Below are 21,988 nucleotides of genomic sequence, written 5' to 3' on the forward strand. Positions count from 1 at the left end.
TTCTCATTTGAGTTGCTATTCTTTTTTCGTTTCATCGCATTTACCCCACGGCTGTGTATCTTGAAACATCAATTTCGTGGCTTTTATTATTATTTTTTTTAGCTTTTCGATGGTTTTTGGCGACGGAATTGCACGAAACGTTTTGAAGATCGAGGCAGACGGGGATATATAAATTCAGGGGGTGGGGTGGGCGGGTTAAGGGGAGGCAATTGCCTCACTGGATTATCTTGATAAGATGTTGGGCACGAAGGGAATAATTGTACTATTACCGGGAAATTGAAGGTTCAGGATCGCTTGATGGAATCATTGGAACATAATTTTTTATTCATTGCACTTTGAGCGTTTCAGTATTTTTTTTAATTCATTCATTAACATATCGTTTGCGATGATTCGAATTGAGGTATCAATTTTGATTTTCCAATTTTGTATAATAATATCATAGCAATTTATGAATTTTCAAGTCTACGAATTATTCTTATTTTGAGAGGTATTCCAATGGAGATGAAAAAAATTACACAAATGTACCCAAATGATTAAGTAATTACAAAATTATTTCCAACGCTGAATGACGGTAATACAGAGCAAACGAGGGGTAAATGCGAGGGTGCACACGATACTGGGATAAATGCATACCGGTGGGTGAAAGTTAACAAGTTATTAACCAGTCATCCAATTAGTGTAATTAGCATGAGTTACGTGTACATCGAGTGCGATGAAACTTGCGGACACAACGTGCAGAATGATAAACCTCCTGGGCCCCAGAGAATTAAAATTCCGTGAAGTAAAAAGTGAATTACACATTTCCTCCAGAATAAATAGAATAATTTCACCCTCTTACAATTCATCCATCAAATATAATAATATATCATCGGTAAAATCGTGTACGAAAGACATCATGAGACCACCTCACATAATGGTCCTCTAGTCATTTATTCGACTATAAACTTCCACAGTGAGATTTTTTTTTTTCGCAAAAACAGCGTGTAATTGCTGGTACCCACTCGCATTCCCTTCAACAATGTCAGTGACAGCTGCTCTGTAAATTCTCGGAAGACATGTTTTTGGCATGAAAATACACGTAGACACTTTGAACTCCGGTAAACGGCCGTATTCTGTAGAACATTCAATTTGTAAACACCTCCGAGATCATAACAATGAATTCCGAGTGATTTACGAGTGAGTTAAGTATTTTTACGGTTACCAGCGACATTTGTACACGGTTGGAATATTACACCTGAATTTCCAAGTAAAACTTGATATTTTTAATAACGACAAAGTGGTATGAAATTTGCTTGAGTCAATTTTTTAAATATTCCGATTATTTTCAATTTTCAGGCCCATGTGGTAATTCAGTGTAATGAGTCTATAGACATTAGATTATTATTAGATCGTTCGGTTATCGTTAATTATTGATAGTTAGAGATAATTAATTGAGACATTGTTGAAATGGAAGGAGTATTTTCGAATCGATAAAACTGCCACCTTTATTTTTCTTTTTCACCCACGTAGATCAGGTATACAAAGGGAAAATCGAGGGGTGGACTCGAGATGAAAGTGTAATTGGCAATTTAACTGAAGGTTTTCTTCAGACTCTTCCACTTTGTTCTTTGATTCGATGGTTGCGGGTGGTGAAAGAGTGGGAAATTCATAAAAGGATGGATAAAAAATTTTCACAGTGGTCGTTAAACGATCGATTCTTTTCTTCTCTCACATTTATCAATAATTATATATCGTTGAGTGTTGGATGTGGAAAGATTGGAAAAAGAATCTCTCATTGGTCTCCGAAAAATTCGAGAAGCCACCGAAAAAGGGTCCGAGTAACTAACCGAAAAGACGACAGTGATATGGGGGCCCAAAACATTTCGGCGAGAAAAAAAAAAGAAATAAGGGAAAAAAGGCTATCGCGATTGGACATGAATGCTGCCTCATTAGACATTCCACTAGTGGTGTTTACGGGCAAACGAGCACAGAAAGCCCTGTGGAGACGGTGAGCATCTGTTCACGAAAAAGCAGTCGTTCCCCCCGTCTGAATCATTGACGTAAACATTGGTTTGGAGATTGCAAACGCTCCTGGCGACGCCAGTTCAATTCCCAATTTTACCCGGGTTATTTTAAAGAGGACGAAGACTGAAGGCATTTTTATTTGGTATCGTTCGTTGTTTTCGACCGATCAAATTGATGGGTTTATTTTCAAGTTTTTCTCTCACCGTGCATTTTATTTTGGCAGATTTTTAAGGGGAATCAACGAGGTTAATTGGAATTTTTGGATTTGTTTCTCGTTACGATGGTTTTTACCTGTTTTTGATCGGCCTCAGCCGACAATTGCAACAATCAATTTATAGCTCTATTTTTTTGATAATTGATTGGATGAATTGTCTTCGTATCCTATAGTTAGTTTTTCATGGTTTTCACCACTTCGCAACAGAATTGGTCGAATAATAGGAATTTTCTCAGCTTTCCACGCTATTGATGCTAATAGATGACGTTTTATGGTTTATCTTGAGGGTTGAAATTGCTCGTAAATCGAGTTGCAATTAGTATGTCCGAATCCGAGGAAAAAAACGATATACCGCACTTGCGGTGGCTCCCGCACATCCTCGAACTCCCTTTTTTACTCACCGTTTTGCTCCCCGAATGCTTCACTCATTCACCCCCCTCGACCCCTCTTTTCTCTTCCAAAGAACTTCGATTAGTGGGCACGTGGAAACCTACGAGCATGGAGAATTTCATGATATTCGAAAAGTTTGTTTATTTGTCGTCGACTGCTCTCTCATCTTCTCTCATTCTCTCTCATTCTCTTTCCATCTCTCTTTCACGTATTTTCCTTCTCATCGTCGACGAGCGAAATAAAATTTCTTGCCCGTGGAGGAAGAAAAATCGCTGTCCGGGAGTTTTATTGCCGGGTCACATTGAAAAACTTTGAAATCGGTTTTTCACTCGCGTGTAAGAGAACTAGGGTTGGGATCAGAGGGGGTTGGAGGGGGGTTGGAGTGTGCAATGGACATGGGGGGAGGTAGCCCTCGGTAAAATCCACTTGAATTTCCGGACCTCGGGATTAACTTAAGAAAATTTTACCGGACTTTATAATTTTATTATTTACATCCTTTTTTACTCAACTAAAGTTTCTGGAACGAATGCACCTACAAGTTTCTTTAATAGCCCGATTTGTCAGAAAGTGCAGGGGAAAATTCTTGATTATTTGTTGATGGTAGATAATTTTTTTTATGGGAGATGAATTGTTTATTAATGAGGCAATGATGTCACCAACGTTTGGTATTGATTTTACATAAATCGTGTAATTATCCGTGAAATCCCTTGTTTATCGAGACGATTGCCCTCGTCCGTGCGAAAACTCATGATTTCCAGTCATTATTCATTCGGTTATCGTAGAATAATCTCCTTTATCATACGTCCAGATAAACCCCGATTTATGAATTAGGAAAATGAGGAGAAAATATTCTCACTTGATTTTTTTCGGGTGAAAAAGCTGTGGCCTAATTTCAAGAAATTTCTTGTTATATTCAGGAATAGTAAAGCCGCGGTTTTTATTACGATTAATATATGAATTCCGAGCACCGAAACGATCCCATAAATTCCACGAGGACATTTCCAACAATTATCATGAATAAAACACAAGCTCCCGATAATCCGGGTGGATAAAAAATTGAAATAAATGAAGACAATGGTGCACGCAATAACAATGCCGATGAGATTCACCTGCGAGTGCGAGTCGATAACACAAATAAGAAAATCCAGGTCTCGAAGAATAGTGCAAGGAAATAACCGTTGAAGATGCAAACCGAGGGAGGGGGGGAGGAATAACGTTTGTCCTATCATCCACAAAGGGCCACATTCAGATAAAATAGATAGAGCAGGAGGGAGTGCGCTTAGTAGAAAAGGGGATGGATATCATAGTATAGATATCACCTAGCAACGAAACCTGATAGCTAACGACTAATCGATAAATGCATGTTACCCCTCTGTGAGTAACACGGGTATATCGATGCTTGTGCACGCTCCCACCTACGCTACCTCTCCCCTTTTTTTACACCCCAAAATCACCCCCTCACACACGTATCATCCCCCCGTACTTTCCTTCTAACCACACTTGATGCTATGTATGCACAAATTTAACCTTTTCAAACCATGCTGTTTTGGGGCTCATAAAGGCATACATTCAAAATGCAATGTGTGCTTTCATTAATTCACGTGCATTTGCTATGCAACCACCCCTTCACCTCTTGTGGCGAATGAATTCATGAATATATCACTGGACGGGCAAAGACAAGCGCCCTTGTTATTTGCTTCACGCTTGGATTAAACTTGGAAATGGTTCTAACAATTGGATTGTTATTGTTATGTTGCTCGTACGATTTAATGAAGGATTGTTGGGTTTAATTGGCTGATTATGGACGGGGATGCTGCTGGATTTTAGGAGCGGTAGTTGTTGTTGGTGTTTAGGAGGTAAAGAATATAAATTTTCATGGGGGAGGGAATTTCCATGAAATTCGGGACATTCCCAATTTCATGGAAATATTTCTAATGCTCCACTCTATTAGATTTTTGCGGATTATAGGGAAAACTTCACGGTTTTTGATTTTATCGTCTTTTACATCTGTTAATATTTCATTGATTATCTCGATGGGGTCTGGATTATAATAGGACTCAGTAATGTGCCTTTTACAATGATGATAAATTTTGGAACGGTGTTTTAATAAGTGGCTTGTGGGTTATTCAGTTTTGATGGGCTATTATTATTTCACGTTAATCTGAGATTTCTTTCCAAGATGGAAGACAAGGAGTCCCTTGAACTCACTCATCCGGTCATTGTCGTTGTCATTTGGTCCGGTATGACGAGAGTACCACCTTGTATTTTCTTGAGAAAACTCCACTAGGGGAGACAATGACCCGTTGGGGCCCAACTCTGATGGTCTCTACATGGGGCGGCGCCGTTTATGGTTTTCCTACATGTATACCACAGTCTCATGTAACTCGCGGATTTTCTGCAATCTTGGGATTACCTACTCGAGATGTTGAGTGCCTCTTGACTGTCCTTTCTGTGTGGCTTTCTCCGTGTATCTTATACGTGATTATTCTGAGTTGCTGGGGCGAGATATCAGGGAAGGAAATGCGTCAGGGTATTGCGCAGAAAATGCTGAGGTGAACTGACATTTTTTTTTCTTGACTTGTCGGATTGTCTTTTTGTCTACTGCTATTTATTTTCCTTCGTTAAAGGCAATGGGGGAATTTTTCATCGAGTAATGGAGCAGTTGTACTTAGTTGGGGATTTTAATTGAAGAGAATTGTTGTATCTATCGTTCCTTTTATTTCATGACGACGTGAGGGGGAAGGAATGAGATAACTGATTTTATTTTCGATTGGAGTTCTTTTAGACTGTTGGGTAGGATTTTTTTTTTGAATGATCATGGGTTAATTTCACTGATAATTCTGTCTGAGTCAAATGTATTAGGTTCTTTTGAAAAACATACACGAAAAATTGATTTGATTTTCCGAGTCTCTGAAGCCTGTCGAGATCTCGTGAAGTACGATTTTACACTTGAGATGCTTTCACCACAGATTGTTGTAATGTACCCAGTGATTTTGACTCACCCCTTCGTTGTAAAATGTACTCTCGATTCTTCCCGGTATTTTAAAAACTATTATTGGTGAATTGGTTTCATGTTACGAATGAAATATCACGTTACTCGACTATCATGAAACGGTTTATTATTTCCGCCTTTCCACGGTTAGATTCGTATGGCAGTGCTCGATGGATTCAACTCGGATATTTATATTTTTCTCGTTTTTCTCATTTTTATCATTTTCACTTCTCCATGATCCATTCTCGTCTGATGCAATCGATGCACCCTGTATTTTTTCGGGTGTGGCATCATTCGGCAGTAAAACCGAGTTTGTATCTGCCAGACCGTTCGGCTTTGATGAAGTTATTGCCTTGCCCCTATTACTCGCGGCGGCATTTTTTTTTTCGCAATATTTGGGGATTATCGGATGTTTTATTATCGATGTCAAGTCAACAGTTGATTGTTTTGTTTGATGTTTTCTCCCTGGAGAATTTATCTGATAGAGAATTTATCCTTGCACAATTAACGTTACCAAATGTACCAAAAAATACTCCCACATGGCTCAATCTCATGATATATTTTTTGGTCTTGTCAAGTTCGTGGTAGATGCAGATGAAATTACCGGTTTACACGGTTGTAAATTGCTGACGTATTTTTTGATGCATTAGCGAGGAAAAGGACACGATAAGGTGTCCATGTTTTACCTGCTCACCTTCCCTCAGTTCCTTCAGTAACAACTTTAATTAGTGCCTTGAGAAATTCAAACTGGACGCAGTGGGGATACGAAATATAGTAAAACCCAGTGGAATGTGTGTTTATGGATGAGCGAGGGGGAAGCGAGGGGGGATGTAAAATCAGTTGCTGGCACGCTAAGGTGTTTTATCTGTGCGATACGCCTTGTGTCGACGCCAAATCTTCACTAGACAGGAAGTCTTGCGTGTTTTACGGGCTCATACCGCGCAAAAAATATCATAAATTGTATCATTATAGCAATAATGATAAATTGTTCTATTCATAAACCAGTGGGAGGTTCGTAAGGCGCATTTAATTGTGGAATTGCGCTTGTAATGGGGAAATTTGAGGGCATTATCCGAATTTTTCTCCGTATAAACAACCATTCCCGCTGAATTGATCGTTATATGCAGATGAGAAATATTGAGGTTTTTTATTTGAAATAAATCGATGTGGAGGCATTGAAACCGCGATAGGATATGGCGAAGGGGTGTACACTGCCAGTTGCACGCTTGAGGTAATTAATATAGCATAAAACGAGGGTTATAGTCTGTTCGTACAGTGTTAAACTAACGTATTATAGGGAATAATGGACGTTGACGGGCGAGAGCTAACCGAAATGTGAACCTCGTTGTGAGGGATTTTGAGAAAGAGGTGGCCGTAGGGGGGTGGATTGAGGTAGAAATGAGAGATGCTATAGGCAGAGAGATGCAAACAAAAAGCTTTTCATGGATTTACCCTTGGGAGCGTGTACTTACCCTCGTTTGTCGTTGGCACGAGTGGTATTCGTTCGGCTTGTACTCTCAATTGCCCTCCCCTTCCCTATACATACACCCCCTTTACCAACTTCAATTTTCCATGTGCACGCCGGTATGGAGAACCAAACGGTTTCTGTGATTGAATATCGTGATGGTCTCGAGTACTGATTGCACTGCAAACAATCGATATTAAACTATCGATTATTATTCCGTTTGATGATATTTGAGTTTCGATATAGGTACTGGGATTATTTTTCTCATCGATTTTTTAAAAATTTACTTTGAGGGATTGATGGAGTTATTCAATTGCTCTCTCTTTATTCTCCGATATTTGAGCTTCTGATTTGAAATATCAGGGTGATATTGTAATTCATAAGTATTTACTGATGTAATTATTTTATTGGAAAATTCAGAGATGAGTTTATTCAGTGGTGCAACTTTTACGGTTTAACATCGTTGAGTGATCTCAAAGTAATTCTCTATCCGGTTAAATTCTCAGACTTTCTGTGATTTTTGTTTCAAGTGACACGTAAATTAATCAAAGTCTATCTAAACATTGAAAACGAATAGAATTCTATTGCGTCTCATTTCGGACGACAAATGATTAATAGTCCACTATTTCAATACATATTTAACGAATGTCGCGACAGGTAAAAAATAAAAGAGTTTCTCCACAAAGACCTTTCACATTATTTGACGGGTTTGAATTCCTCAAGGCAAACGAGTTGTGGTCCAGCAAGGACGAAACTTGGTTGTCAAACCACTGGACATCGGGGTTCATCGACATGATTTTATTTCACGAATTAACTGACACAGATCGCACGAATTATTTGTCTCTCTCGTTTCTCACATTGGCAACCCAACGCCCATTCGTCTTATAGTTTCATCCATAAGTTTCCATTTCGCTATTCCCATCGGATTCCAACGTCTCGCGTATCATTCGTCGTTATTCGGCTGGAAAAGACTGACGAGTCTGAGATCTAGGACTTGTCATCGAGTGCAATAGTTACTCGTGTTTCATCTCTTTCACTTGAGAGTACTTGACAACAAGTCTCAGTATCTCGGTGTCTTAACTACGTTTATTACGCTCTTCGCTGAGCTGGAAGGGTATTAGAGGATATTGGACGTTTTCAGATTGAGAAATTTCACGTGGAACTTACTGAACTTATGAGGGAGTTGAGAAATGTCAGGAATTCGTCATTGATACGAGCGAAACTTTAAATCATTTCCATTTTTATCGATTCAATCGTCCATTCATCTCATGGTAATTTACGGTACGCCATTTTTTAAGTCTATGGCACTGAATGTAATCTTGTTACCAGAAGTACCGAACAATTCAGCCATTTCAAATTCTCCTTGAAATAACATTGATAATGGAATTCATGAGAACAAAGTAATAACAAACTCTTGATACCACTCGATCTCCTCGGGAACGACTGCCCTGATATTAGACATATCACACATGCTCTCCATACTCTCCTTATTTAGAGAAGGGGTAAGGGGAATGAGGGGGGATGAAGGGGATGGAAATAGGATAGATATATCGCATGTACAAAATGGGAAGTGCTGGTGGAAACTAACGTGCAGTGAACCAATGAGAAAGGAAGACCGAGGAACTCGTTAGCTAGGCCCGGGAGGCATTCGGTTATTCTCCAGAGTTTGGTTATAGTTATGCACATCACGGGAATACGTCGATTGTAGTACTTGATATGAGCCTCTGTACAGTCGGAAATCTCGGAAATTTTCATCGCACGTTTCTATGATCTTCTCGGACAAATCCAATGTCAAGTGCACGAGTAATTATTCACTGATTATTTGCAGAGAAAAAAGAAGGGTATCGATGATTTTTTTATTTTTTTTGGTAAAATCCACCCTGTTACCTCTCTTCCTCTGAAGTTGACGTGAACGTCAGGTTCAGGAATACTCGACGTGCCCCGACAACTGGAGTACATGACTAGAGGGTATTAAAATGCGGGAACATGATTCTAATAGATGGTATTACGGATACTGAGGGGTACTGGTGTACTCTCTTTTGCTCGATGCAAACACGGAGGTAATTTATTCATATTGGCACCCCCTACGGGGTACATGGAGACAAAGGTACAAAAGGTCCTTTATGAGTTATTGTGTTATTTATGATTTTGAGATTGTGGGGGAAGGGTCTATGAATAATTTATGCTGGTGCGGATATCTGTGTTTTCTTCGTTAATGCGTAAACATCCTCGCTGTGTTTATCGAATTTTTTAGGCAAGTAATTTCCTTTTTATAAATTCAGCAGACTTTTTCTTTTCAAGCATCTATTTTTTTAATTAATTCTCTTATTTTACATATATTTTGGAATTACGTGAAAAAATTATGGGCTTTCGGTATTTTCGGGATGAAGATGGATTTTACGATTTTCGAGATCCTTCGGTCCTTGATGGAGTCGAAATCCACCGGATAATTTCCGCGTAAGCGCCCTCGAATCGAAAGCTACCCATATACCCCTAGAATCGAGATAACGAGAGCGGAAGTTCCCTCGGGGGTGAAATTGTCGGGGCCCATGTGCCCTATTCCTCCTACCATATTTAGTTTAGCCCGATTTTCCATCCGATTGTTCACTTTTTTTTTTCTCATAGCCGGTTTTACATTTTTTTTTCCTTTCCGACTGGTTTTTGTGCAATCGGGGGGAGGAGACCGTCTTTTCCACACGATTTTTCTCCGGCACTGGTGGAAAATGTGGGAAATAGTACGGTGGCACTTTAACGCACCAGCGATTACGGAAATGGTTATTCCACGGATTTTTCGTACTTTTCGATCATGAGGAAGAGACTGAAAGGTTTTGACAGTTAATGGAGAGTATTTAGCGCATTCGAGGTGCACCGGAATTTTTATTATTGCAATAATAGGAATAATTACAGAGGGAATGCTCAAAGAGAGTAATTATTAGTATATGCAGAGATTGATGGAAAAAATATCTCATTTTAAATAATAATATCGGAGTAATTGAAAAAATTTGACGTTGCGAGCTCTGGGCGGAGTAAGAGCAGCGGAAAAGAATTAAGAGAGGCGAGTGGTATATACTTTATCAGTGAATTCTTCGTCTCTTCTCTTCACCTCTCATTTTAATCCAATGTGCATTATCAAAGGGATTATCCTCTTGTTGATAGTGACAAAGGAAAATGCCCATTATTATCTTTATCTATATGATTATCCCGTCATTCTTTTGCTCACTCGATTAATCCTCTTCCTTTGTTCCCTGTTTTTAAATAGGATAGATTTTTTCCCCATTTTTTCTTTCAATTTTTTTTTTCAATCCTACGAAGGAATTTTCTTTTGTTGCGATTATAATGGGTGCAAAAAGGAGGAAATTCCATCAGGCGAAGGGGAATGGGAGATGTGATTAGTGGAGACGGAATGGGAAATTAGATCGTGTGGGGGTGGGAGGTAATGTCGCTTGGGTTATGGAAATATTGAAAGAAGGATGTTTTAAATAATTATTAATGAATAAATTGGTGTTTAGTGATATAATTGAAGATTTTCTGTGAGTGGAATTTTTAATTCGCGTTTGGAGTTATTTTTCTTTTATTGAATTTGTAACGTAAATTTCGGAAATGATTCGAATGAAACGTTTTCTCTCATTCGTTTGCTTTCATTGTCATGTTATTGACTCATCTTTGACTCACTACTGGGGATTGAAAGGCTCCTTCTACATGTAAACAATTTATTTACGGTGAACTGACTTTCACTGGGATCCTTTGAAATTGCTAGTGCTAGAATGGTGCCAACTCTGCCACCTAAAATTTTTTTACAATTTCACTCGTTATTTTTCTTCTTTTCTTAACAATTGCTTTTTGTTCATGTCACGTCAGCCTGAACGTGACTCGACGTCAGCAGAAATTGATTATGATTTGTTACTGAATTTTATTTTCATTTCACTGTTTTCACGTTTCGTGATTCGGGGGTGAAATTGAATGAAATGTCGTTTATTGGAGTAAATGGAAAAATTTATCGGGAGCGAATCGCATGAATTGGGTTTGGCACGTGTTTATGAGGAAATTGAGTCAACAGTATTGTTCAGAAGAACACGAAATCAATAACGAAAAAAAAATGAGGATTGAAGAAAAAAGGGAACAAATTTGCGACAAATTACGTGGAAAACAATTTTTTTACCAGTGGACTAGTATTTCTTAGGAGTCTTTCAATTCCATGTAAAGGGGAAAAATGACGAAATTGCAGAAGTCTGGCTCGGGAAAGCATCAGCTAAAAGAAAATTTCTCTGTTTACAAGCTGAATGTTTCTGGGTAATACACGAAATTTTCTCTGAACTTTAATCCTAGAAATGACGAGAAATTTTCCTCGAACATAAGAATTTTTTCAAGCTAAAAACGAATTCTTTTGAATTTCCGCCAATTGAATAGTCAAATGCATTTGAATACGATTATCATTTCATTAAAATATAATTATCGTCATTATTGGTTATCCGGTTCTATCTATGATCTATTACAATCGATATATCGAGTCACCACCGGTTCCTTTCGATGTATTGTCTCACAAATGTAGGTCGCGAGTGCAAACTCCGTAAGTCTATCGACATTTCATACAACCGAACACATTTATCCACTGAAAAACATTGAGATAGTCGAGTGAACTCACGATTAGTGAAAGGCTGAAAAAAAATGAGGGCAAAAACTGGAGCTCACCTTTCTCTCACCCATTAATCATCCATTTTTCAACTTCAGTGCAAATGTGGAGGTAAAAAATTAGGAGAAGCAAAATTTTCGAGAAGCAAAATTTTGGAGAAGTTAGAATGCCCTGGAGCGGGGAAGGGTTGGGTGGTACGTTTGATTCAATTTACAGGTTAATTTTCGTTTTCGCGTTTGTTGAATTTCATGAACACCATCTCGTTAGACACCCCAGGGTTTCGTGTCAAGGATTAAGGTGACGCGCAATTTTCACTCAGCACAGCAATTCTTGTCCGTCGCCAACAAATTAACCCGGAAAACTTCGGCGTGATTGCATTTAAATGTTTTGCCCTGGTCTAATGGGCATGACGTACAAAGCAAAAAGTTATAATTTTTAGGGACTATACTAAATAATGTTACTTGAATTTTTCAGGCATTGGCCTTAAATTATTTCGATGATTCATTAAATAGGCGTTATAAAAAATTTGTTATGGAAATTTTCACTCCCTCATCAATATTTTTAACATTTCACAAACACTCAGATATGAGTCTGGAACGGTTTTACTCCTGATGAAAAAAAACAAATTGAATTTCCATTCATAATGCATCCTCTGCTCCCCCAGCGGGATATTTTCCCACCAGAAACCATCAACCTTCCTCGCGATTTTCCCCACAATCTTATTTTAAAATTACTATCCAGCAAGAGTGCCAGGGGATTAATTTTCCACGGCGTCTCAATTTCCTCGCTCATTAAATCACACGGTACGTTAGTCCCTCCCGCACGTAACAGGGTCAAGCCATGGTAAACGGAAAACGGAAAGGAAATTCTGACGAAGAGTACGAGAATTCGTCACCTGCCCCTCAGCAATATTCTCTAAAAATCGCGTTTTTTTTTCCGTTGGCTATTTTTCCCCGAGCTTTCCGTAATTTCTGTAGCATTTTTTTCAGTTGTGAGGTAGAAGTGAATTTTCCATGTTGTGAAAAAATATAAGATTGACGGTCATTCGGTTGCATGTCGGCGGAAATTGCATTGTCTCTATCGAACCCTCTCAGTACCTCGGGTTGATTCTCGATGAGAAAACTCAGTCTCGTTGGGAGGGGCCTTGTTCTCTCTGGGTTTTCGGGCCGGGAGGGATCATTGCCCGCGGTTAATTCACTTAGAAACTTTCGCAATCAGACTAGCGTTGGTGCGATAGGGGCGTCGCTTTTAATATAATTTCATGGTGAAGTGGAGGGTATATAGGAGACACTGGTGAGTGAAGGGAACGGAGGCGAACAGGACGAAACACAATCTGCAGAGATGGGATTATTGGTTTCTCGAGTTTTAACTGAAGTAATGTGTCTGATTTTTTTTTTGCTGGTGGAATTAAAATCAATGTGGAGTTTTAGTCAACTCAAATGATTGTGTCATTTATAATATCAATTACCCCCTCTGAGGTTAGCCTGCGTAAACGATCGAATATTATTATTCAGATATTCAGTATTCATATCAATTCAATTTGTCTAAATTGATATTTGTGCATATCAGTGGGGTGTTTAAATAATAAATCAACGGCAAATGTTTATCACTTTAAACACCTATTTTACCAGTCACGTTTCACCACCATGACTACCGGAAATAATTTTCCATAATGGGTTATATACCCCTTGCCGAGGGTTTTTGTTGAGGCGGGATCTTGTTCAGAATAATATTAATCGCGGTATTCAATCTAATTATGCAATCTAGGAGAATGGAAAAGTACATACGGCTTTCGGCTTTCATGAATCATAGTGGTATACAGGTACTTTGGAGGAAAATTGTAGGGTATTTTGGAGCCTCTATGGGGGAGGGTAATTTAGCAAGTGCCTCGGTGTTTCGTAAATCAGGTAGATGAGGGCTAGTGTCACGTTAGAGCGAGATGATTTTTCAATTCAGTATGACAGAAAATTTGTAAGAACGTGTCATTTCCAGGAATTATTTTGGGAGGGGAGGGATGAATTAAAAATTCATCGGCATTGTGTCTTCAATTGAGGAAAATAAATAGCTTGGGAAAAGTTTTGGCAGTGGGAATATTCCCCATAACAATATATCCCGTATATTCTGAGAAATGCCGCAATCCATTATTTATCCGTCTGTTACCTACTCGTCCCTTTTCACTGTTTGCGGACAAGTAGAGTAGGAATCTACGTGGGCCGGCATCACTCGAGTGAATCTTACCGTGAACTTCGAAATAAGACAGATGGGACCCAGCCTTCCGAGACAAGTGGCTAAGGTTAGGGTAGCGTTGGAGATGATGTTCAACCACTGGTCCCACATCTCAAATATTCCCGTGTATTATTCTTTCTTCAATTCTGACTTTATTCAGCGTAAACAACTTCATAGATTACGACTAAATTCTTCACAATTTCAAATAAAAAATTTCCAAGTAAAAAGTTTTGACTCAGAAAACTACAAATTACCGGTAGATGATTCTTTCAGAACACCGGAAAATATTTCCACTTCCGTTCACTGCAATAAACCCTCTCCTCCGTAATTACCTCGAGTGCTACGATGCGAAGAAAATTCAAAGTAGAAACCGAGGTCTCCAGCAACTTGAGATCTAATTGATCGAAAGAAATTGGAAAGAATTGTCTTGCCGTGTTTTTCACGGAAAATTGCTTCGGTCTTCAATGATATCATGGGGACTTTGGCTTTGCGATTTCTTCCTGCTATCCAATTGCGAGAGGCTTGAATCAATATGAATTCCTTTCTAGTTCGAATTGAAAAGAATACTTACCACCACATTGCATCATAAACCGTCTTGATATGCCTATTCCCATCGACTGAGATTCCCAGGCAAGGAGCACTTTAAAGTTATGGACTATTATACTCAGTTCCATTACCCTTTTTAAGACCTACTCTGCTTGAAATGAAAAGACGATAATAGTAAGAATTGATGTTTTTATAAAAAAACATCAAGCAACTCGTTAGCAGTCGAAAAATCAGATCTGGAATATTAAATGAACCGAAACATGATAATTCAATTTTAATTCGTATCGAGTTATTTTTGAAAATTGAATTTGTGAGGAAAATATGAGTATTCTGGTGTAAACTCCATTAATCCAATTATCATCGTAATTGTCATTAATCTTCGATGATGACTGTTGTATGGAGTAATTGTTGGGGATTATGGAACGAGACTTGTCTGTGAATCTATAGTGATGGGGACTCGGTGGGAATATCAGGTCGCGTATTACCCATAAACTCTTAACAATTGACAAGTATAGTTTGTATCGTACGCCCTGTGGTCTCTTTGTACCATTCATGCCACTCTAACAGACTGCTAATGACCGTGACCAATTGCCCATTTCCTACCGCGTGTCGCGTACCGATTGGTACGTGTTTCCATTATCCATCGCGCACCCATTGTTCGCCACTCCATCGAAAAGTCGTACATCATTATTGTCAAGGTCTTACTATAATTTTATCATTTATCATTGATGATGGCCATTTTTTGTGATTCTCGGATAATTATTTTTCTGTGTTATTTTAATTGATCGAATATCGATATCTTGATTAATTCAACTCTTTACGAGTCCTTTGTGCATGAAAATGCCTCGGTTGTACTGCAACAACGTTTGCCGGACACAAACGGTGGGGGTGTCCTTTAATTACACGCCCGTGGAAATTCCAATCCCGTAGCTAACCGAGTGTCAGTAATTAATTTCATACCAGAGTGCCTGCTAATTGATGATGTATCAAATCATGTCCACTATCAGTGAAAACACAAGCCTCACTTATTGCGGTATGACTGGGAAAGAATTCACCTGTTGTTCTTTCGTCGATGGAGGGATAATGGAAGGATAATATTTCGGGATTAATTATCAAAATTTCTCTTTGAAAAAATTTTCATGGCATCCTTGTTGGGCATAAAAATCCTGAAATTGAAGCTGGTAGAATAGAAAGCGTGTAGCGAGACAATAAAAAAATTCTGAAGTAGAGTATTTTATTGGGAAGTTTTCTCCGGTGACATAAAGAATAGCGCCAAATGAGGAATAGTGAAGTGGAAAATGTGTGAAAATACGGGGTTGACTGTGAGAGATAGTCCGAAATGACGAGAAATAGTCCCATTGCGAATGCTACCCAGTATTTTCAGCTTCTTGCCAGTTGAGAACTTTACGACATGGTATACAGACCACGGGGGGTAAGAATGTTGCTTTTCATTTAGGTACTATTACGTCTCATAAAACGTAACGAGTTTCTCTTCGCGGTGAGTTATATACCCTCTTTGCTATTACACACAATGGCCTTCTGCATTTATACTTGTGCATACAACATTTCATATTCGTTTAAAAAAAAAAAGAAAGTGAATAATCAACGGGTCTGAGAGGGACCCTAAGTATAAAGGAAAACTGGGGATTAAATTTTACCCAGTCTCTCAAGTACCCGCCAGCTATTCTCCGGGTGGACGTGATCTTTTACCGGTTTCTCAATTTATTATAGCTCTACGGAACTTCTATCCGGTATTTTTTTTTTTTTTGCAAAATTAAAACTAAGTTTTGGCTGCCTTTCACAGGGCCTTTCAGGAGTTTGCAAATTAATTTTTCGACTTTGAATTACTTTGTCCGAAGTACGGACGACGCGTGAACGTTGACAGGTGTTAATTAATTATTTGACGTAACTCATTTTATTGTCATTGTGATTACTAATGCTGATTTTATCAGAGACACTCGATAAACCACTGTTACGGATTTTCCCCTTAATTCTCAGGGGTGAAACCGGAAAATTTGATACGATGCACATTAGAATTTTGTCGATGAATGCAAATCACGTCAATTCATTCGAATAAACAAATGATTACCCGTCAAATAACCTAATTAACGTCCAGCAATTTTCATTCACCACGAAATGCAAATGAAACTTTTGCCGTACGTGAAAATTGTCCTCGGACCGTTGGGTGAGGTAGCAAAACAAACTTGGTGCTGATGTTGAAACACTGTTGATGCTGCATCCTGTGGAATAACCAAGCCACCCAAAGCTTGACCATGTATTTAAATATCTTGATGTTACCCAGAGTTTACAATGTGCAAAGAGCAAAAAGGGGAGGGTATAATGATCACTTTGAAACTCTCGTCCTAACGCCAAATTAAAATACTCCGATTTTACTGTTTTTCCGGATGTGAATTAGGACGTGATCCATAACCAGGAAAAGAACTGATAACAGAATTCTCGGACTTATCAGCAACTCGTAATACTCTCATTCCCTTTATCTCGTAATTTTCTCTCGTTATTTATCCCGTAATTTTTCCTCCCTCAGAATATTCTTTTTATCTCAGTAATTATTGATATTCGAATATACATTGTACTGCACATCACGTACATAGGAATTTCTCCAGGTTGAAAAATAAGTTTTTACATTTTTTGATATTTCGAAAAGAGATAGGTGCACTTACACTGGTTTATCGTTTCATTACTGAATTCGAAGTTTATTCAATCACGTGCACGATTTGTGAACGATAATGACCGTATTTAGATAACAACTTCATGTAATGATCAATCACTCCTGAGAATGAATTTTCCTTCATTACTCGAGTAACCCACGTCTTATTATCTCCACACGATTTTTTTTTTCTTGCACAATTTACTTCGATGTCTCAGACTACGGTGGAATCATGTAAGGATTAGAATCAAGAATGATTGTGTAATCTTCTGTGAACTGAATGATAGTTACGTAAAGTCAGGGGAGAATCAAATATAGTGCCCCAGGGTTGGGAAACTTTGCGCTAGTTACGGTTTACCACACATTCTCATTCATTTCGAGTTTCGGAAGTTGAAATTTTTGGCTAAATGAATTTTCCCTCTTGTTTCAGTGTTCGTGTAGCTGACGGGCAAAAATAGTCATTGAGGAGTGGTACGTCAGTTATTCCGGGAGGATGGAGACCTAGGTGAGTCGATCAATAATATATCGATAATCTATTTCGCGACTGACAAAACCGCAATCATTGAGTGATTTATTTCCTCGAAATACGAATACTCGGAAAATTTTCTAAAAACCCTCGGGAGGATTCTAGTGATGAGTCGATTTATTCGTTCAATCCCATGAATTTTCATGGCCCCCATTTTTTCCGACTTTATGGTGGCGACCACTTAATAGAGACAATTTGGCCGTCTATAAATCATAGAAGGGGTTGCCCGTAGAAATTACAGGCTAATCACCGGCTTGCTCCTTAATGACTGCCAAACTGTCTGGGCGGCCGCATGATCGATGATAAAGTTCTGGGGACTCCGTGTAATTATTCAACATCATATAATTGATGGATGGAACTCGAACACTTGCGATCCTTCTGTCAAGGTGTGCAACACACCGATTTCTCATTTTCAATTTTTCCATTCGTCGGTTCATACATAATTTCGTAACATCTACTATTAACAAAATTCTTCAAAACTCGGAAAATTCGACAATTTGAAATCCAACGATACATTTGCCTCGAATAAATTCGAAATTACCAGTTTCCATTTTTTTTAAATCTCGAATTCTCAATCGCGAAATTCTTCGAAAATCTCTTTGAATAAATTCTCCTGCGAGCCCGACATATAGGATAAAATTTGAGGAATACTTTTGTGCCGTCGGTGACACGCGGAATTATTATCACTTATTATTTTTTCCCGGGTGGATAAGTCATGTGACACGGGATAATAATTTTTTAGTGAATGAATGACACATCCTCGTAGGATTATCTTTGAGCCGTGCCCTTTTCCGTCTATTTCCATACTATTTTAATTCCATTGTCGGCATTATTCATTCACGTCTGAATATACATGTCACATGTTTTATGATGACCACATTACCGAGAGACACAGAGCCCCCTTGAGTCAGCATATATGTTCACCTATATGTAAAGCTCGATCGGTGTTAGGACGTGGTGAGGATTACGTATCGTCCAATACCGCGGATACTGATTTATGGCCTTTGGTCACGCCATAGGAAACGCTTTCAATCCCCCTTTTACCCCCTTGTATATCGGTGTAGCATCGAAAAGGCATGGCATCTCTCAATAGCCATGTCCCAGACCGGTTGGTACAAACCGATCCACAGATTTACGACAGGAATTAACGCTTGCGTATCCTAAATCCACAGAAGTCACTTTGTACACTTGACTCACTCTCACCCCATCACCTCTTCTGCACTCTCCTCCTGTCACCGGCACCCAAATATTCAACCCCACTCCCATTACATCCCAATTCGAGCTAATCACAGACCTCAGGAAAATCACATGAAAATCGAGTCAATTCCATAATTTCCACACGAATATTCAAATATAATCATCTCTTTCCTCAATCCTTCTCACGAAATACTTTCTCTCAAAATAAATTTTCCACTTGTTCCAATTAACCATTTCCCCTCTTTTCCATCTTTCCCGAAGTAATTTGGAAAATGAACTCGGCGGAAATATCTCTCTCTCTTAATTGCAAAGGTCCAACGGGAAATAGAATGGGAAAAGGTTGAGAAGTTCTTCATTCGGTGTATGGAAAATTCAGTGAAATCTGACCACACCAAAGGATTCTCAAATTCAGAGGCTCCACAGAGGTTGGATGCCCAGTGGTTGATGCTTGTCCCTGTAGTTGGTCCCAAGGTTTGACTGTGGACAATGCCACCTATATAGCCCTGTGTTCATTTAACCTCCCCTGCATTCTCCTATTGTACATGATCGACTCGAGAGACTCATACACATATATACCCGGAGATACCCCTTGGACTCGCTTTGTCCTCGAGTACACAGGGTACACGGAGCAATATCCTCAATTCGTTTGTCCTCCGATCCGAGTGATTGCTCGTACGTCTTCTCAGATCGATTTCTTGACTCCCCCAGACATTTTCAAATGGCAATGCCATTGCCCTTGGTAATGCTCAAGCCTGTGTATTGGTGATGGGAAATTTTTCACAAGTCCAGAATTCTCCAATAATGCTGGAATGAATTTTTCTTTTTTTTTTTTGCTCAAGCATTTTGTTTGAACTCTTTCTCTTCTCTCGGAGTTGAAGATATTTTCATTCAGTCGGGGGGTGGATTGAAAAGAAAAGGGGGGTGGTGTATTGGATCTTAGTCAAAAGCATTTCTTGTATTTCCCGGACATTGATCCCTATTTGATGGGGTTATTCATCTGTGAGATTTTTTTTTTTTCCGAGAAATTGAATTATTCGCATCCTGGAATTTATAAATTTTGGGAGGGACATAGGGTAGTTTGTTAGGGAGACTGTTGGAAAATTACTATTGGAATTTAACTTAAAGATACTTTGAAAATAGTTGGCGATGCTGAGATATTTTTTGTTGGTCGTAAACCTTAAATACCCCGGGATTACTCGTAATGAGTTTCCTAGACGTATTGATTCTCCCGATTACTTTTTGAGGGAAAAAAAACGCCCCAGTGGATCTCTCTATCTCTCCTGTTGGGTAATATCGCCCCGGTGCAATTACACCAGCGAAGGGATGTACCGGCCGTTCGTCGGCTTCCGCCTTCCGGCGTCTTCTTTCAAATTTCTCTCTTTCTCTCTCTCTCATTTTACTCCTACTTCTACTACTTCATGCCCCTCACTCTAAAACGCACCGTTAATTCCTCCCTTCGCTCGTCCTATTACGACCCTTACACTGCATTCCATTAATCGCGATTATTGCTAAGGGTGAGGTACAATTTTACACGTTTTCATATACTTTTGGCATAGTAATGAGTATTAACTATTTTATTTCCTTGCCGTTGGGCATTTTAATCAAGTTTTTAATTTAATTTTCACTTTTTTCTTTGAGCGTTATAACTAATGTCATTTCGAAAACATTTTGGCATGCGGAATTTAGGATAAATTGTTAGAGGATTTTCGCGGATTATCAAAGCTCAGGAGAAATTAATCCTAGAATATTAAAGAATTGAATTTGACGTGATACTTTGAGAAATGAAATTTCTACTTCCTGCCGCCATTCTGAATTTTTAAGTAATCGTATCACTGACAGAGTTGGGATTAAATATTCAAATGGATTGTCGTGGAATGACATGGGCTCGCGAATTTAATGTCGATGAGATAAACATCAGACACAAGCATACAACATAATGCTGGATATACACGATGGAGTCAAGTACTTGAATAGAAAGGGGTAGGTGGGGATCAAAGGTAACAGGGGTGGTGAAGTGACAAGAAGGCTATCTATTCCTCCAGCAGCCTGCTAGCATCCACTTCTCCACCCTCCGGATATATTGAGTATCGATCGTCTGCTTTTATCTCCTCCACCTCAAGTTCGCGATTTACGATCCAACTATATACAGCTTCCTCATAAACTCCAATATATAGACGTACCGCTAGTCTGACGATCCTGTTATTGGTATTATTATTTGGAATATCGGCATCCCTCCGAGGTAGGGGGTATCTACTCCTAACCATGACTTCAGCTTAATGCCGAGACGATGAGTTATTAAAGGAATGGATTACTTGTCAATTTCTCTTCTCTTATTTTCATTTCTTGCGGTTTTTTTTTTCGTACTCTGTCTAATCCAATATCATCTTGATGAAATATTGGAAAACACTTGATGAGTTTAAGGGAATTGCCGGAGGATATTGAGAGTAAAAAAATTTACAGATTCTTTTTCTTACAATTAAAAATGAAGATTAAAGATGCAAGGTGATTTTTCAAAGTGGCTTTTCGTTTTTTTATGAAGACCTTTGTTGGCTGTTTTTGGTTCCCTTAGAATTGAAGATATTTTCATTTAGTCGGCGATTCATTGGTAGGAAAAGGGGTATTGGATTTTTGTCAAAGGCATTTCTTGTATTCACGGATGTTGGCCCGTATTCGATGGAGTTATTCATCTGCGAGGGTTCTTTTTTTAGTGAAATTGAATTATTCGCATGGAAAAGGTTGTGTGTTTGAGAAATAGAATTTTGTATAGTTGCTGGATGTAATTGGGGAGCAATATTTTGGATTACCCCCGGTCGTAAATCGTTTTCGTACTTCTCTCAGACAATTTCAAATCAATTCAAAGAATGACAAAAAATGAAACTCCATTGAGATTAATTCCCCTTCGTTACGATCTGCGGTCGGTTCGCTACTCAGAACTCATCACTTTTTCCGGGAGTCACTTTAATTTTTAGACACTTGAAAAATTATTTGAAAAATTTAGCAATTCCGCAATAAAAAAAATTCCCGGGAGAGTGGTGAGTTCTGAGTAGCGAAACGAGAAACTGAAGAACAATAAAAATTTATTTTCTTCTCTCAATTGAATTCAATTTTTTTTTTGATTGATGGAAAGCTC

The 21,988-nt window shown here is 38.7% G+C and overlaps 1 long non-coding RNA gene across 1 annotated transcript in view; it reads left to right on the plus strand.

The window, feature by feature from the left end:
* LOC105270991 (uncharacterized) overlaps nt 1-21,988 on the plus strand; it is a 40,543-nt gene that overhangs the window by 4,143 nt on the left and 14,412 nt on the right. Inside the window, exon 2 of the long non-coding RNA XR_892613.1 lies at nt 17,566-17,640. This is a non-coding gene — a long non-coding RNA (uncharacterized lncRNA). The remainder of the gene's footprint in view (nt 1-17,565; nt 17,641-21,988) is intronic.

Source organism: Fopius arisanus, unplaced genomic scaffold, assembly GCF_000806365.1.
Source record: "Fopius arisanus strain USDA-PBARC FA_bdor unplaced genomic scaffold, ASM80636v1 scaffold00098, whole genome shotgun sequence".
Classification (NCBI taxonomy): Eukaryota; Metazoa; Arthropoda; class Insecta; order Hymenoptera; family Braconidae; genus Fopius; species Fopius arisanus.